Source organism: Anolis carolinensis, chromosome 3, assembly GCF_035594765.1.
Source record: "Anolis carolinensis isolate JA03-04 chromosome 3, rAnoCar3.1.pri, whole genome shotgun sequence".
Taxonomy (NCBI): Eukaryota; Metazoa; Chordata; class Lepidosauria; order Squamata; family Dactyloidae; genus Anolis; species Anolis carolinensis.
In genome coordinates this window covers 54391697-54411396 of record NC_085843.1, presented here as the reverse complement: position 1 = coordinate 54411396, position 19700 = coordinate 54391697, and positions in this window count along the sequence as shown.

Sequence of the window (19700 nt, the reverse complement as noted above, 5' to 3'; positions counted from 1 at the left end):
AAATTCTCAACCACAGAGCTCTAGTGCTTCACAAAACTACAAAAATGACCCATGGGATGGATTTGCATGGTGTGAAAGGGTCCCAGCAGAAAATAATGGAATATAGGAAATAAGTGTTTCCTAATTGCCTTTTACAAAACTGTATCTTTCACCAGATCTATTATAACACATTAATAAAGAGGCCCCAGTTTTGCTTTAATCCTGCGAGTGCAAAGTTCACTGGATAAGCTATTATCCAAAATTCTGTAATGAGAAATGGCTTGGAATGTCTTCTTGCCCATCAAATGTTAACACAACTGAGTGAACCACAATTTAATGTGTTGCTATATCTCCAGTTACCAACTAAATTTTCCCTCTTGCATAAAATCCTCTGCCCGACTTACCGGGCATTGATATTGCGGGAAGGGTGTCCTCCTGTTCTCCTTCCCAGAAGCCTCCTTGGCAAAGGGAAAGTTCCCGCCAGCTGGGCAGCAGGCCAATGGAAGGCATCCCCTGCTTGCCCCCCGATTGGATGGGGGGCTGTCGCCCTCTGAGCTGCGCAAGGCCACGCCAAGCAGCACAGCTTCCATTAGACCATCCCACCAACCCTTCATAGATGTTTAGTATTCCTGATTATGGTTTTCATTGAACTTTGTTCCTTGGTCACAACTTGCAGGCGTATGGCATGGACCCTGGATCTGGCATGCTTATTCCCTCCCTTTTGGTTTACCAGGGTGGTTTACCAGGGTGTTTACCAGGGTGTGACAGTAATGGTGTCCCGGTATTGCACCAGTCGGTAGCAACAGCACCCCCTGGCATTGATCAGCAGCAGGCTGACCGATCCCGGATCCAGTACCCATGCATGGCGACCAACTCTGATTTCTCTTCTGTAAGCAATAACCAGGTTGTGGCCTTTTTGTCATCCCAACTCTGTGTGTGCATCGTAATTGGGTTTGCTTGTGGGAGGCGGTAATCCGACATGCCCACGCAAAATACTGCCCACTAATCTCTTCAAAAACAACCTACATGGACATGTTCAAGAGAAATATTTTTGCTCTCTAATTTAGGGACACACAAATGAAATGTTATTTCTCATAACTATAAAATGGCTTGATAGCATTGGCATTGTAACTTAATCTGGAAAAGTATGTTTGTAAAAAAAATAACTGAATAAATACTGTAATTTACTCAAGTGCTGGTTAAATCGCAAGTCCTTTGTGAGTAGAAGAATTCCCCTCACCAATCCCGTCTCAAGGCCAAATGTACCTGGAGAGAAAGCCCATACAAATAACGAGCGTACAAAGTAAAATACCTAAAGGAAGCTTTCAAATACAGGAAAATCATGCCTTCATTGTTCCCTTTCATTTCTCAGTAATACAATATTGTACAGAAATAACTGAGGTCATTCATAGCCCACAGTGTAAATTATAAGAACCAGAATGAACACTGTATGCAGCTTAACTGACCTCACAGTTTAAAACATCAAACATTTATTATGAAATTAACATACATATAACAAGTATTAAAGTGCAATACTTCTAAAATATAAATTAATAATAACATTAATGGGAGCAATTACCACAAATCTCATTTCGTGACCTTAATAGAATCTACTCAGTCAACTGGTAGACAGTATTTCAAAACTACACAACTATGGCAAACAAAATGGTTACTGGAGGCTTCTGCAATTGACACAGATACTGCAACGGTTCCCAACTTTTGTCCAACTTTTCACGGCCAATTTTTGTCTTCATCTTACTTTAATTGCTATACATAAAGTTCCAAGTACAAAAATAGTTTGCACTCAAGTAACTCAGAAGAGCAGAGAAGAGAATCAATGGTAGTGTTGGGGAAATCTTTCCCTTCCCAGGAGGCTCAGGCAAAGCAAACTTCTGCAGCCTCGCCTAGCTTATTATTCTTTCTCATTAATAATTTGGAAACATTTTCATCTTGAACACACTCTAATAGTGTTTGGCCCCAAGTGTCTTGGTTTTTACATATGAAATACTGGAAGGTATAGAATTCGGGCTAATAGGATTTGCCATCCAAAAACAAGTGGAAGACTGCATTATTCCCACTCCTGTTCAACACTTTTCTTATGATGCAGGAGGACCTTTTCATTACTGCTTGAAAAGGAAAGACTGTTGAAAGTATATGTAAATACCAGTTGGATCAAAAATCACTTAATAAATAATATTATTCCATTTACACAACGGAAAGCAATCCTAAATTGGTTTGAGTGTAGTCTTATGGAACAACTGTCCCACAGACTTAGAGGAAAAAATAGCTATGGTTTCATAGCATTCAGTTACTTTCTCCAGCTGTTTCACATGCTTTAAAGCATCTGTGAAAAAACTTGAAGAGGGGTCTGATAACACTTGCCAGAAAAAAATTAGCTAAGTTCAAGGCCTTCAATGCAGCTGCCCACAATGGGAAAAGAGCAATTTTCTCAGAAGGTTCTCATGCAGCACCAATTTTATATGGGAAACATTTCACTTCTAAGATGCTACAGTATTCAAACAAAACATGTGTGAATGTGTGTCAAAAATATTTTGTTGAGAATTTCTTAGTACAATGTACTTCACAGGGTTGTTGTAAAAGAAAAGAAAAGAACACAATTGCCATGAACTCATTGCAAGGAAGTTGAGATGTAAAGATAATTTATCAAGAAAACCTATCACAAGGTTTTCTTGAAAAACTGTGTTAGGAGGGGGTTTGCTTTGGCTTTCTCTGGGAGTGAGTGACTTGCTCAAGGTCACCCAATGGGTTTCCATAGCCAAATGGGATTTTCTGCCTTGATATTCTGGATTAAATGTCTGTGTGGAAGGGCCTTCAGTATCTTATTCCAGCACTCAATGCACTACACCAGGCTAGCTTTAAGACCATCCCATTGTGCCCTAAGAGATGAAAAACAGAACATATGTAGCCAGGCAACATCCGAGTATGGTCAAAATTGCATACACTAAGAGAAGCTGCAGCAGTCTTTTTAAAAATAGGTTCCATTTCTCAGCATTGATCAATTTTCTGAATGCAGCATTTCTACTGAGCTATAACTAATGCCAACAACTGCATTAACCTTCTTGCAAGTTTTCAAAGACTTGAGTTGTAATTCTAACCCTGGGTCTAAATCTCATTGAATTCAATTAGCCTTTTTAAATAAGACATGCATACAACTATCTTGCTAAATGATAGGGGTATTAAACGTCAATCCTAAATAACAGACCTCTTGAATCATTAAGATTTACTGGCTCAACTATTTCAACTCAACTACTGATTTACTATTTCAATGTGGGGGTTTCAAATTTGACTATTATAAAATTTAATTTTCAAAAAAAGAAAAGAAAATACCAACCGCAGATAACTGGGTCCTCAAAGTATGGGACATAATACAGATGGACTGTTTGAGTCAAAAATTGAGCGACGGAAAGAAGAAGACTGAATGGTCAGGTTTTAGAGACTTTATTAAGAAGAATAGAAATACATTTGTAATAGATACGTCTGGTTTATAAGAATGTGTCAGAAATAGGTAGCTTGGATGGACAGAAGAACTGTAAATGATGAGTTTTGAACCTTGGAAAGACGGATGGGAAGTCGAACCACTTTTTTTTTCTTTTCTTTCTCTTTTCTTTTTCACCCTCCCCGTTCCCCGCTCTTTCTTTCTCCTTTCTGCTATGTTTCATTCTTTTCTTCTGCAACACATTTTGTTCCCCCACTTTCACTGTATTAACGTTGAAAACTCAATAAAATAATAATTTTTAAAAAGGATTTATTGACTCAATGTTGCACCATTCAGCAATTGATTCAATAGGTTTTTTCTAGTTGAGACTAACCAATAGGATTCAGGCCAGTATTTCCTGTAATTCATTCTTAAACCTGGTATGCAAGTAGCACTTTTCTCATTTATTGGCTTTTCTTTATATTCACATTTCGATGTTTAAGCTGATCTTCATTTGATTCCACTTCCCCAAAGCTGTTTTTCCTTGCAGAAATTTCCTTCAGGATTCCTTCATCTTCGCTTGGGAAATCTGTTTTCATTTCTAGCATCTGTCTGTGTCCCTTAAAATAAAAAGCAGAAAAGAAGTCTCTGTGAGCATATGTGCCTGTGTCTATATCCAAATGTATATATAGATATGTGACAATGGGCCTCTGCTCTCAATAAATTACCCTTTCTTATCACAGGGGGAAGGATTTTCATGTTCCCTTTCACTGACCTTTTCCTGTACCTTCAATTTGATTTTCATGAGGTGGGAGGATGGGGAAGGAGGCAATATTCACAGATACTCATTCCATGACAAACAGCTGTCATTTCTGTATGTGAGAAACATTACAGTGAGACAAGGAACTACCACCAAATAAGAAATTCTTTGTTCGTTGTACTGAACCATCTATTCCATTCTGTTTTCCCAGTAGTTGCCACACATTACTCCATGACTGATGGGAAATAGGTTTATTTAGCTCAATTGCGGCATCCATATGCTCCAAAATCTATTTTGATATAACTAACTAGTCCAGTATATTTTCATAATAAATGTCTTTATTTTTCTTATCTGATGAGAGTGATTGAACTGAAACCCCATACCTAAGTTGTTAGGGAATTATTTTTTTAAACCAGTAACTATCCATTGTAAAGCACTTATATTGCAATGACATAAATCTGCAGCATTGCTGAGAATAAAGAACTGACATGCATTAAAAGAATTACAGCAGTATTATGTCTGTGCAGCTTGGCTGATTTCTTTTAAAAGCTTCAAATTGCAGTGCGGTGCTTTACATTTCTACTCAGAAGTAAATCCCACTGAGTTCAATGGTACATATACATATACTTAGGAAAGAAAATACAGGATTGCAGTCTTAGCTGGAGAATAATGTTTCTCCACTAGGTGGCTAGGCATTCCATAAAATAATGAAGCATTTCCATATGTAGAAGAAAAAAGTGCGAGTTCAGCAAAGAAGATAACTTCCTTCTTCTTTACCTTGAAGAACTGGTGAATTTAGTCAACTGCAGAATTTTTTTTCCATGTCAGATGCAACTTGAGAAACTGCAAGTCACTTCTGGTGTGAGAGAATTGGCTTTCTGCAAGGACGTTGCCCAGGAGATGCCCGGATGTTTTTGATGTTTTACCATCCTTATGGGAGGCTGCTCTCACGTACCTGCATGGAGCTGGAGCTGACAGAGGGAGCTCATTCACACTCTTCCTGGGTTGGATTCGAATAGGCAACCTTCAGGTCAGCAACCCAGAAAGTAACAGGACTGCCTCAAAGACCTGAAGGATCTACATGCCATTTGAGTTTCACTTATTTATTCTTTCCTTTTCAGATATCACAATTGTAAATGAAAGTTCATCAAATTAGATTGAGTAGGAATGTCCTTTTGGTAATGGGGATCTGAAATGCACTTTGAATTTGAAATGGAGTTTGTCATTGGATGAAGTGGGAAACCTGCTGTCTTCTAGACGTTCACCTGAGACTCCTTTCCTTGTCTGGCTCCATATTTGTCGTACTACTTAGGGGCTGAGGGAGATCCAGTGCACCAACAGCTGCCCATTGCTGTGATGGAGTTATAAGGGTACAGGCTACTAAGAAGGCATTGCCATCTGTAAATATATGAAACAATTGACCATTAAACTCTTGGGTGAAGCAGAATGCCAGCATTTAATTCATGGTTATAGAAATGGAATTGCACATATGATGCCTGGAGCATATTACACATTTTTCATGCACATGAGCATTGTATATCATGCATATGGATTAGATTGTTAATTTGGTTGCACATGTGGTGTCTTTGTGCAGTCCGGGAAAGACTGTGTAGCACAATTAATTCACAATTCTACTCTACACTAAATCCCTACGTAGGACCTTGGGCAGCGCAATAAAGAAAGTTGTGTAGAATAGTAAATGAAAGGCAGCCTCTACTGAGGTTGAAAATATGTTTGCTGACATTTTGGATGATAACTCACAGCAGCAGACTAATAATGCTGTAGCGGGTATTCTGTTGGGCCGGCACACTTTTTGTCTTCCCTGATCACCACATATACCGGACAGCTTTTTCTCCAATCCCTGAAGGAGTGCAAAAGGCACTAGCAGAACGTGTGGTAAAATCTAATGAGGAAACTGCCACTTACCATCACACATCTTTCAGACGGAATGGTTTTTCATGTCATTCTCCAATTCCCAATAGTGAGGTGGATTTTGAAACTTAGAAGCTGCAAATACAACAGCTACTGGAGGATTCAGAACTGCCTTCAATAAGAATGGGGGGGGAGAGAAAATTAACACAAACCCTTTCCCCTCCAGCTTTGAATTTAGCCTTCGATGCAAGGAAATGTTATTGCAGTGGACTATTTGTCAGAACTAAAGAAAGTGCATAGCTCTGTTTCTGGTGTTGATGAACAAGAAGTGCAATTCCTATAGATATTCCAAGGGTCCATGGGAAGCGCCACTGAGAATTTGAGATTAGCCAGTTGATGGAGAAAGGTGATAGAAAACAAAGTATGAATGACAGCGGATTCTGATATACCGCTGATGAAACACTTCTGGTTTTTGTTTCTGTGGAAGCTGAGCTATATCTATGGACTATTCTCAAGCAATTCTGCTTCTAAAGCATCATATTCACACAGTTACTCTATAAAGTTTGGCAAAATGAAGAAAATAATTAAGTCATTTGGAAAGACACAATACAAATCCAACAGCTAATATTGTATATTAAAAAAGCAGGAAATTGGTACTTATTTTGGTGGGAAAAGATAAAGACAAATGAAAGAAAACCCCATTTTGGTTCAAATAGAAATGATTGCTAAATGAAATAGATATCTTTTCTTCTAAGAAAGTCTAGCATTTTCCTAGATAGCAAGAATCTTGATGGTTGAAAGATTCACCCCAAGCATAAGTGAATATAACAAGGAAGATCATTCTTGTAATGCAATGAGCTACAAAAGGTAGACTGAGTGCAGAGGAGGCTGATTTCTAGTACAAACCTGTGGCCATTTCATAAATCATCAAACTGTCTGAAAACACTCATGGAGTGATTTTTCTAGGACTCAAGTACTGAGTGAATTAGTAAAAGATTCATCTTATAACACAATCTTCAAAAAGGGCACTAATTTTATAGAAATACTCTGAATTGGCTGACATAACTGAAACACTAATGCATTGTACACACTTTTCCTCATGAGAGAAAATAGTTATTTAATTGTATAAATAAACAAGCACATACATACATACATTTACCCTGCTCTTTAACCAAAAGGGGTTCCCAGAAGAGCTTACAGAATCTAGTAGTCAGTCAGTCCTCACAAAAATGAGACTGAAAGGAAGGAGGGAAAGGAGCAGAATATGCTGTCTGAATTCAGTTGCCCTTATGAATGATCCCCAACAGTTTCCAAAACTGGCCAAAATTGGTTACCAGAAACTACCTCACATCATTTCTAGTCTGTCAAAATATGATCTTGCAGCCTGCTGGAGTGATGCATGGTATAGATCAGAGCTTTTCCAAACATTTCATGTTGGTTACATGTTTTTTGGAAATATGTCATTTTGTGATGCAGTGATCCAGTTTTACCAGCAAACCAGAGGTTAAACCAACCCCAGTTTTGAAAACTCTGGTGCATATTGTCCAGGCTCCTGACAAAGTTATTTCATATCACCTCTAACTTAAAAGCAAAACAGAAGTAGATCTATACATACATAGGGGTATTAAGTAATAGGCAGTCCATGGTGGGAAATGCTGAGAGCTGCACTAGGGAAAGGTCACATGTTGCCCACTTCTGCTTTGAGGTGGGTTATGTAGGTTAGTCTACAGGGCACAGAAATGGTTGCAGTAGGGACTTATTAAAAGAATTGTAAAAATGGAGAAAGGTAAGCACACTGCTTCCCGTCAGTCAAAATGGGTTAAGAGGCACTCCTAACACTTTAAGAAGATTGTCAGAAGAGAAACTGCATATGATATAAGAAGGTGCCAAAAATCAGTAGAGTCTTCTTGTAATGTAAACTGAGTTTGTCACACTAACAGCTACAGGCTGTGACACAATCATTGTGCGGCTACAGAATACCAGCATTTGTGAAATTATATTGGCTCAAAGGTGTGTGATTGAAGGAGAGAAAATGATGGACACGTACCATGAGGATGATAGTGGACCACAGATATATCAACAGGAAGGATGCCAATTCTTTATCCTGAACTAAAAGAGTTTTTTGCATTGTTTGTTGGATCCAAGTGGTTTGTTGGATCCAAGTGGTTTGATGTTTTTGACTTGAAGAGTGGAGTTAACACACTGTGGTAGGGGAAAAAGAGGTTCCTATCATAGTATTTTCCCACACCAGCAGTTAATTAGCAACTGCATATCATGCCATTCAGTATTGACAAATACTCCAACAACCATCAAACAGAGGATATAATTTGTTATTCAGAATATCACTACCATTAAAATCATATTATCTTGTGATTTCAGCTCCACTAAATCACCCAGCATGCTTTGGCTCCAATCCAAAATAAGACATGGCAGGGTGAAGGTAAAAATCAGAAGCTTGATTCACTTTGGACAAAGTGGATGCCGGGAAAGTCTATGCTCTCAGATGTGACATAGAGGCAATGGAAGTATGCAAAAGCATTTTTTTCCCTAGAACCGACACAGAACTCAAAGATGTTATCAAACTTAATCTGCAATACCAATTGGCGAAAACAGAACCTTTTAAAAGCAGATGCAAAAGAAGAGAGAGTTACACAAGATTATGGGTAAATAGAATTAATGATTCTGGGATTATTGGAAGGGGGGAAGGGGGGGGAGGAGGAATAATCTATTTGGCAATTTAATAAAAAATAATAAGAATGTTAAAAGTTTTAAAGAAGAATGTTAAACTTGATGATCAAAAATTTGAAAACAGGTATGTATATACTGTGTTTCCCCGAAAATAAGACAGTGTCTTATATTAATTTTTGCTCCCAAAGATGCGCTAGGTCTTATTTTCAGGGGATGTTTTATTTTTCCATGAAGAGGAATTCACAATAATTGTTGAACAAAAAAATGAACATTTATTATATACTGTACAGTAGTTGTCATCACAAACCAGCATAACCAGACAAACTGTGAATCCTATCACGAATTTCTTGTTACTACAGTAGAGTCTCACTTATTCAAGCCTCTGGATTATCCAAGGCATTTTTGTAGTCAATGTTTTCAAGATATTGTGATATTTTGGTGCTAAATTCGTAAATACAGTAATTACAACATAACATTCCTGCGTATTGAACTACTTTTTCTGTCAAATTTGTTGTAAAGCATGATGTTTTGGTGCTTAATTTGTAAAATCATAACCTAATTTGATGTTTAATAGGCTTTTCCTTAATCCCTCCTTATTATCCAAGATATTCGCTTGTCCAAGCTTCTGCCGGCCCGTTTAGCTTGGATAAGTGAGACTCTACTGTACTAATATTTCCATGTACAATACTCTATGGTGCGTACATTTACCGATCCTGCATGCTCTGGTGTTCTGTTTGGCAGGCACTGGGCATGCTTCCAAACAAAAGCTTTGCTAGGTCTTACTTTCGGGGGAGGCCTTATATTTAGCGATTCAGCAAAACCTCTACTAGGTCTTATTTTCTGGGGATGTCTTATTTTCAAGGAAACAGGGTATATGTATGTCAAACAGAAGAATGTTATCTTAAACCTGACAATTAAGAATGTGAAAATTGATACACATATGTTAAATATGCAGTTAAGGTGGTTAAAGTGGTTAAATCCCTCACTGAAGAGAAATTGGGTAGTAGAAGGATAAAGATATATAGTAGATATAATAGGATTTTGGTTATGGAAAATAGTATTATTATTAACTAAACTGAGAGATTATGGTTAAATCAGAAGAGTGCTTGAATTGGTCAAATGTAATAAAGTAAATTGGGTTCCAATATCTGAAGAATGAAAAGCTTGGCTTCTAATTAAATTAATATACTGTATATAATTTACCAAAAGTAACCAGGAAAATCAAAATCCAAGAGTTGCAGATGGAAAATATTATTACTATTACTGTTGTATGTATATATTCGTGTTTAGTACTAAATACCCATCCAAAATTCAAGAAATTTTGTGAAACAACATTAATAATAATAATAATAATAATAATAATAATAATAATAATAATAATAAACTTTATTTATATTCTGCTCTTCTCCCCTAGGGGACTCAGAGCAAATAACAGCATTTACATACATAGGCAAACAATTCAATGCCTTAACAATCATATACAATGAGACACACAAACACAAACAAAGGCTAAGGCTTTTCCTTTCATTTCTGGCTTTCTGGAGGTGGTGCTCATTTCTGGCTCTGGAAAGGTGCTTTTCTCCATTTTCAAGCTGAGGAGCCTCTGTTGTCACCTCCTGGTCATGTAACCAGCAAGATTGCTTGGAGTGTCTCTTGTCTTTTCCTGCCCGAAGTGGTAACTATTTATTTACTTAAATTTGCATGTTTTCGGACTGCTAGATTGGCAGGAGCTAGGGCTGACAGATAGAAGCTTATCCCATCTTGCCGATTAAAACTGGCAAGCTTCAGGTCAGCAATTCAGCCAACCTTCAGGTCAGCAGTTCAGCAGAACAAGGGTTTAACCCATTGCTCCACCACAGCCTCTAATATTAGTTAATAAACAGAAACTAACAAGATTGAGATGGGTTATAAAATGGATTGGTTTTATGGAATTTTAAATTTAATGTAATATAAAGGGAGGGAAAGTATGTTAATGCTAAAATAACAAATACTAATCTACTAACAATTTAAATGAAAATTGTAAAATTTTCTTCATGTGAAACAATCTGTTATGAAAAATTAAGATCAACTTTCACTGAAGAAGAACTGGAAAAGAATATATGAAGACCAGGAGATAAAATGAGAAGACACAATCAATGGACTTAAAATTAAAATTATTAGAATTGTCAATATTATATGAAATATGTGTTAAAGAAATAGAGATGAAGACTCAATTGTAACAATGATAACTTTGTAAAAGAACTCCCCGTATCCCAACAATCCTCACCCTTTTTGTTTTTTCCTTGTGACATATTAGATTTTTTGTAAAAATGCAACTAGCCAATAAGAAATCTACTATCTCCATTTTTTCTTTTTCTTCTCTCCTTTTCCTCCCACTCTCCCAGTAAAGGATAAGTAAAAAATTATTTGGAAAGCATGCAAAAACATGTTGACAGTTGTTAGAACAATGGACTTGCCGCCCTGAGCATTGATTGGTGCAGGCTGGTGCTGGCTAGGATCTGGACACTGATTGGGTGCTGTTTGCTGCCACAGCTCATTAATCTTGGGTTTGGTGGGAACTTTAATAAATTTCCATTGCTCAGTTTGAGGTTTGTGGATGTTTCTTTGGTTGTGCCTTGTGAGTACATGGGCAAATGAATGTGGGTAGAGTCTGGGTTGATGGATGCTTGTGACTGTATTCTTGCCAGCCCAGGGTGAGATAGTGGGTCTCTCTGGCTAAACATTGGGTGGCAGTGGTGTTGGCATGCTTGAATGGGTTCCCAGGAAAGGGTAAGGTTTGAATCTATTGTTAGGTGCATGGAGTTATTGTGCGGGGATTATTCCCAAGGGTTTGGTCCCAGGACTCATCTAGATAAATAGTCATTTAGGAGTGAGGAATCACGAGTATACTGATCACAATCAAGGTTATTTATCTCTTTAATCTGCATCAAATGAATCTATCCAGATCTTAAATTAATATCTGAATCTGGTAATAGGTTGGATAAAGTCAGATAAATTGAAATTTAACCTTGATAAGTTGGATCCTGTGTAGATTAGTGGTCCTTGGGTTCAGAAAATTAGTCTTCAGTTTGTCTTGGATATGTTTTCACTATTCACAAGAGAGAAGCTACTAGGTTTGGGGAGTGCTTCTTGTCCATGTGGCCGAAATGTTTCAGCTGTTTTGTCTTCGATAGCAATTCAATCACTATTGACAGAGTCAGTCTGTCAATAGTGATCCATAAAGATCATTATCCTTGCTGAATAATTGTAATAAACTATATATGAAGCTGCCCTTAAAGGCAAGCTAGAATCTTATGTTAATGGAGGAGATGAGACTGCAAAGTAGTAGTGGTGGTGGTGGTGGTGGTGGTGGTGGTAATTTTGTTTGTTACCTGGCTCTCCACACAGCTTGAGGTGAGGTAACAGGTTAAAATAGACAGATAAAATATAATACTATTAAAATGCCTATATTTCAATACACACAAGGAAAACCTAGGGTCTGGAAGCAACACTAGGGCTACTCTTTGACCACATTTGCATCAAAACCACATTTAGCTTAAGACCCAAGTACCTTCTCCCATTAAAACTGGTCCTACTTTAGGACAGTGGTGACAAACATGTGGTGACAGTGGTCCTCAAAATGGTACTGGACTGCAACTTCCATCACCCTGAGTTAGCTAGTGGTGAGGGATTATAAGAAATACAGTCCACTGTTAATGTGGGATTTGTGTATTGACTTGTATATAGATTTAATATCGTCTCTGATGTCTCTTCGTTCTGCGTTCCACTGATTCCATCCAACTACTGCTGCGTTGCAAATTACTCTGACATCCACATAGTCTCTGTCTTAAAATAGTCAGACGAGGACTTCCTCCATATGCATCCCTTAGTTGATTTGTGTTAAAGAGGAGGACTTTGATGTGGTGGCACACTGACTCTGCAGTGTCTTTTCCACAAACTTGCATCAACACTACAACATTTAAATGCTAACTAGAATGAGTCCCCTCGGGTGAGAAAGACAGGGTAAAATGCTGTAAATAAAATAGAATAGCATTATTCCTACAAAAGAAGGGTAAGGCAGAGTACAGAGTACAGAGTACTTTTGAGGGTAGTTTGCTCTATAGTAGATGGAGCTACCATGTTTCCCCGAAAATAAGATAGTGTCTTATATTAATTTTTTCTCCCAAAGATGCGCTAGGTCTTATTTTTCCATGAAGAAGAATTCACATTTATTGTTGAACAAAAAAAGGAACAGTAGTTGTTATCACAAACCAGCATAACCAGACAAACTGTGAATCCTATCAAGAATTTCTTGTTACTACCAATATTTCCACATACAACACTTTATGGTACATACATTTACCGATCCCGCATGCTCTGGTGTTCTGTTCGTTGGGCATGCTTCCAAACAAAAGCTTTGCTAGGTCTTACTTTCTGGGGAGGCCTTATATTTAGTAATTCAGCAAAACCTCTACTAGGTCTTATTTTCTGGGGATGTCTTATTTTAGGGGAAACAGGGTAGCAGTAGTTGGAATCGCCTAAACTTTGAATAGTTCCAAGCAAATAACTTTCATCATTGAAGTCAAGAATTCAACTAAGGTGTCTTACAATTTAGTTGATTCTTCTAGTTCCAGTTTCTTCCAGGTTTGAGAGAATGTGTTTGTGTGTACTGTCAAGTTGCATGTTGATTTATGGCACACCCAAGAATTTCAGAGGGTTTTCTTAGGAAAGGAATTCGTAAAGGTACTTTTGCATCATACTTCTGAAAAAAGGGTAGTCTTCTGACATGCTATTATCTCTCAGTCAGCTTCCACTTTACACATTACTGGGACTGGCAAACAGTCCAGACCTTTTAAGGCAACTGGTTACAAGGCTTGGGTCCAGACTCAGTATCAATACAGCCTTTGGCCTTCCTGCTACAGTTGGCTTCTTCTCATCAGTCTAGTTTGCTTCTCAGGGTCAGGATCAGAATCAGGATTATCATGTTAGTAGAGATAATGAATCCACTCTAGGTTTCATTCCAAAAATTACCAACCAGGAAATCACATCTACTGTGCTCCCTAACCTTCCTTCTACGCTGCAGACCCCACAATTTATAGACCTCACAACCTCTGAGGATGCCTGCCATAGATGTGGGCGAAATGTCAGGAGAGAATAATTCTGGAACATGGCCATACAGCCCAGAAAACTCACAGCAACCCAGTTTCATTCCTAACTTTAAAGAAGTTATCAAAGATTTTGAAAGCTATTCTCCCAATAGGTTCAGTACCTTGGATAATGCTTTTAACATCTGAAACTAAGACCAGATGGATTGTTCATACCGCTGACATGCAAACTCTATTTATTTATTTATTTACAGTATTTATATTCCGCCCTTCTCACCCTGAAGGGGACTCAGGGCGGATCACATTGTACACATATAAGGCAAACATTCAATGCCATTGTGCCGTTCGCCAGACAATAAAAAAACTATAAAGCTGAAACGTGCCATCCTTTATCCGGGCGAACTGCAAATCCCTATAAGCTGTCCTAAAAATATTGAACGACTGAGTCTGGAAAACTTCAAAAAAAGGATGTTTATTCATACAAGGTTGTAAACCTGGCACAGATCTTAAAGTTACAGAAAATGAAACAAATTTCTATAGGTCTTAGTTGCGGAATTATCCCTGGTTCCAGAAGGCAAAGGTGATTATAAAACCACTATACCCTAATCTCGCTGTCTATATTAGAAGGAGAAACTCTTTCCTTCCCTATCTTTACAGCAAAGATTAGTTCTAGAAGCGACGGAATAACCCTGCTCCTCTAACTAAATTTCCTATTCCAGATCAGTATAATTCAATACTTATCTAATTTGGATAGGCTTAGATTGGCCTGGTTTTGAGGATGATTTGTCCCAGTTAGCTTGCACAGCTGCAGCACGTTGGAAGACTATAGCCAAAATGAGGCTCCAAAATGGAGACTAGACCCTGGTAAAAAAGGGCGGTCCTAAGATGTTGTACTCTTTGACCAATCATTGCAAAGAAACCTGCAGCCAGCTCTTGCAGACTCCAAGCCACCTTTCCTGGGCTTTTGCAGCCAGAGGCTGAAACAAAATGTAAAGGAGGGAAAACAAACAAACGACCAATAGGTAAGGCAAACCATCGTCCTGGGGGACGGAACAGCCATATAACATAGAACAGAGATAGACGCAGAGGCAATTTAAACCTTCTCCAGCTTCCAGCTTCCTGAGGGTATGCTTGATTTTGGCCACAGGGGGAAGAGCTGCTTCATCATCCACTATGATCGGCACTTCCTCATTCTGATGGCGGCTGGGTGATTTTTATGGTGTTGTAAATTAGCCTCCCCACATATAAGTGGTACCTAAATTTCCTACTTGATAGATGCAACTATCTTTCGGGTTGCTTAGGTCAGCAACGAGCAGAGCTATATTTTATTTTTAATTGTCAGGTGCTCACCCCGACACGGGCTGCCCTCGAACTCATGACATCTTGATCAGAGTGATTTATTGCAGCTGGCTGTTAACCAGCCTGCGCCACAGCCCGGCCTCTTACTGATCGTGACACATGTTCATGTGGCACAATTATTAGTACCTGTGGTCCATCCAATTTTTTAAAACTTTTTTTGCATAAAACTCACAACAGAGCAATCTAGCATGGCCAATGATGAGGACTTGTCGAAGGAACACGGTTGTCCTCCCAAGATTTAGCAGAAAACCATTCTGCGAAATATGTTACAGAGCTGAAAGCAAAAGCAGTTGGTAACACTAAAGATTTTATGCTTAAGGGGCAGCTTTGTTTCCAATGTAACGGCAATGAAAAACTAAAAGCATAATTGCTAAGGAAACCTATATCAAATTCACAAAAAGCAAATGACATCAGTGTCTTGTTAATCACAAATTTATTTCATTGGTTGGTCATAAGAAGACGGAGTTCAACAGATCCTGACAAAAGAATACTCTTCACCCCACAAGCCAAAAGACAAGTTATCAGTGCCTACCAGGCATTGTGATTTTAACAACCTGCTTTAGTTGTATAATTTTCTAGGTCTTATTGATAGAAAGGTGTTCCCATATCTTGCTTGTGGCTGGCCAGTGTGGAAACAGAAAGATAGACTGCATAGGCCTTTGGTGTGATGCATCTGAAGTCATCAATTCTTAGTGCCAGGGATCAAGACAAGACTGTTATTTCTCAGGTCATACGATTATAGAGTCCCTGCTCACACTTTGGCATGAAAACAACCCCCCCAAAAAACATCCAGAAGTTGCTGTTGCAATACTGTATATTGAATATGCAATCATCAGGTCTCTATCTGCAGGGCAAAGACAGGTGTAAGTTTCAATATCACCCAATAGACAGAATGCTGTCTCCACTGAGTATGGCATTCCACAAAGTATATTAAGAAATTCCTATGTCATTCACTCAATATGGTTGACTCCAGTGATTTGCCAGCATGTATGTGGCAAATATCCAGAGCTTGGAATTACTTTTTAAACACCATTTTGTCACATGTTAGAGTATTTGAGTAGTAACCACTGCTGTTACCTATTACAGTGCTGGAAAAGTAATTTGTTACATTATTTTTCATGCTGCTCACAGCCATTTCATTATTTCTGTTAGCATTCTCTCTCATTCCTCCCTCCCTGAAGGGAAAATAATTTGGGGTTTACAAGAGAATGGTAAAAAACCTAAGACTTGTGTCAAAATGTCGCTAAAATGCTCTTTTAAACTTTTTTTTTTTATTGTGTCAGAAGCAACTTGAGAACATACTGGTGTGAAAAAATTGGTCATCTACAGCAGTGGTTCTCAACCTGTGGGTCCCCAGATATTTTAGCCTTCAACTCCCAGAAATCCTAACAGCTGGTAAACTGACTTGGATTTCTGGGAGTTGTAGGCCAACACACCTGGAGACCCACAGGTTGAGAAGCACTGGCCTACAGAAACGTTGCCCAGCGGATGCCTGGATGTGTTACCATCTCGCTGGGAGGCTTTTCTCATGTCCCCACAAGCAAGAGCTGACAGACGGGAGCTCACCCCATCTCATGGATTTGAACTGGCAACCTTCAGGTCAGCAACCCAGACTTCAGGTCAGCAGTCCAGCCAGCACAAGGGTTTAACCCATTGCACCACTGCAGCTCCTCTTTAAGAATACTGTTCATTACCTCATAAAATAGCTTCCCTCTTACACATCATATTACTGTTGAAATGTAACTTCACAAAACAATTACTGTAGTTGCAAGTAGATACATTACCTTTAGCTCAAAGCTTTCAAACCGTGTATCAGTTCAGATGATGGAAGTAACATATTTTCTATATAAAATAGAGTTTGATGTTAAGTTAATAGCTAGTATAAGTAGTAAGGGCTAGGTTTTAATTAAATTTAGCTTGCATAACATCCAAAAGGCAGGATATATGTGTTAATAATAAAATGTGAGCCCATATCATAGCAACTTTTAAATGGCTTCTGGGATGATGAGATTATAATTTAAACATCATATAACCCCAGAAAGTCAGGGATAAGTGACAAAAATAACTGGAATTGAATTTTCCTTTCAATTCTTCTTTGCAGTTCAAAATGGGAACTGATTCTCCTTTTGAAACTGAATGCCTTCAACTTCAGTCAAACCATTAAAGTAAAAAACAGCACATTATAGATGTATTCCTCATTTCTTATTCTACATTGTCAAACTGGCAGATTTTGTGTGGCTGGTCTGTAATTATGATACATTGCAATCACTGAATTATACAGGATCAATTCTCATGAGATTCTTTGTACTCGACTGTGGAGAGTTGTGCTGCCTGTCAAGTGTGAAGGCAGATGCATGAATTTTTCACCAGATTTTACTTTAAAATGCATGCAAACAGAAGTCCAACCTACTTCCATGTAAAATGTTAACGACTGGGGTATGAGAAAACATATGCTAGCTTTCAAGCATTTTCCCCCCAATGGCGCTGATTCTCAAAACTTCTTGTACTAATAGCCACCGTCTTGCTCATTGCTGGATCAGAAACTTCTGAAGATCAGAACAGCTTGACTGTCTAGTGTCTACTCTGTGCCAAAGAATGGACCTGCATATGAAAGAGAAAGAAGAAATATTGCAAGATGACTAATGTGCATTGCCATATTTGCACAATATTCAGGTCACTGAGATGAGGCAGCTACCATGAATGAGTCTAACCTGCCTAGCAAATATATCAGCGACACGGCATACTCCCCGATTCATGGGTTTAGTAGAGATGTGGTGGAGTATATGAGCAGTAGAGATTTAATTTGAATAGTATTACTGTAGAAAAGGTATTTGGCAGCTTTGCCTATTATTTATTTTGTGGTTTCCTGATTTCCTAAAAAGCATGCTTACTGTTTAAGAATTACTTCTCTTAATTTATTTTTCTGAATTATTTCCCTGATGTGGCCCCAGGATTATTAAAAACCAAATCCAGGGGATGGAAAATGGTGTTCAATTAGGTGACTGGAAAACTGAAGGGAATAAAAAGAGCACAGCCAGCAAATTGCTCGAGATAACAATCTTTCCTCTCTGTAACTAAGAGGATTAGCTGAACTTTCCTTGTGGCACCAAAACAGACAATAAGCAACAGTGACTTCCCCTCCTGCTGGCATTTGTACACTCAGAAGTCTCATTTTCTTAATGATACCACTTGCTGACTCTATGGCAAACTTGAGAGCAAACAGAGTTGGTGATCCCCCGTTGTTCTCTGCTCCCAACTCCGGTTGCTCCTGACACACACAAAAAAAAAAAAACCCTTTCTATAGATTATGAGTAAAACAATTTTAAACATTGAGACAAAACAGTGAACCAATCAAAAGATGTTTTTTAGTTTACATCTACATTCCCCATGTTAATGCTGAAGTAGAGGCCTTTTCTGTTAAGACTGGAAACAGCCACTGTTTCACTAATCTGCTTAGATAAGTGCTCCTATGGCTGGCATTCAAATGGATGAAGCTCAGAGTAGTAGAGAAAGGGGTTACACCATGAAGGGCTCTTCAAAACAGATTCCAGCTGAAAGTCTTATTAGTAATCCACACAATTCCTTATACATCGTTTTATCCTGGGTGACACTGAATCAAAACTTTCTAGCTCCTGCTGAACATAAACAGAATTTTAAATCCACATTCTTAAAACTTTGTTTCAGCCAGTGGGGAGAAAGTTGTGGTGGCTGATCTGGCTGGGGGGGGGGGGGGAGGACATTTTTTAAGACGTGGGAGATGAAAGATTGGAATATTTTCACAAAATAAATTTAAGCTTCAAGGCAAGTTTTGCAGAAACATGGAAGAAATATCATATATACCCATGCATAAGTTAAGGACAGGTTTTTTGGTGGAAATTATGAATGTTGATGATATGATTTGTGGCTAAGTCGAGGATCATTCTATGGAGAGGGAAAAGTGCTACTGCCGTCTCAGGGCGTAGCTATCCCTGGCCACTGCCATTTTCCCACCTAGGCATTCAGAAATGCCTTTTGCCACTCTACTCAGAGAAAGGGATGGTTCCTTTTATGATAAAATTTAAGGTACACATTTTATAAAATTTGTGATAAGTATTAATTCTTATCACAAAAGGAAACATCCTCTTCTTTTAGTGGAATGGCAAAAGGTGAGAACCCCAAAGAAGCACCAACTCCCTCTACTCCAGTGGTTCTCAACCTGGGGTCCCCAGATGTTTTTAGCCTTTGACTCCCTGAAAACCTAACAGCTGGTAAACTGGCTGGGATTTCTGGGAGTTGTGGGCCAAAAACATCTGGGGACCCCAGGTTGAGAACCACTGCTATACTCTCTTGATGCTCTTTTGAGGAGAAGCACCAAAGTGTCACAACCACCACTGCCATTTTCCAACCTAGGCATTCAAGGCCAGAAGGAGCCCTATAGCAGAAAGGGTAGAGCAGGTTGCTTCTTCTTTTAGGTTCTTCCAAAATGGTATAAGCTCTTGTTTTTTGTCAGAAAGGGGGATGGTTCATTTTTTGATAAGGTTTA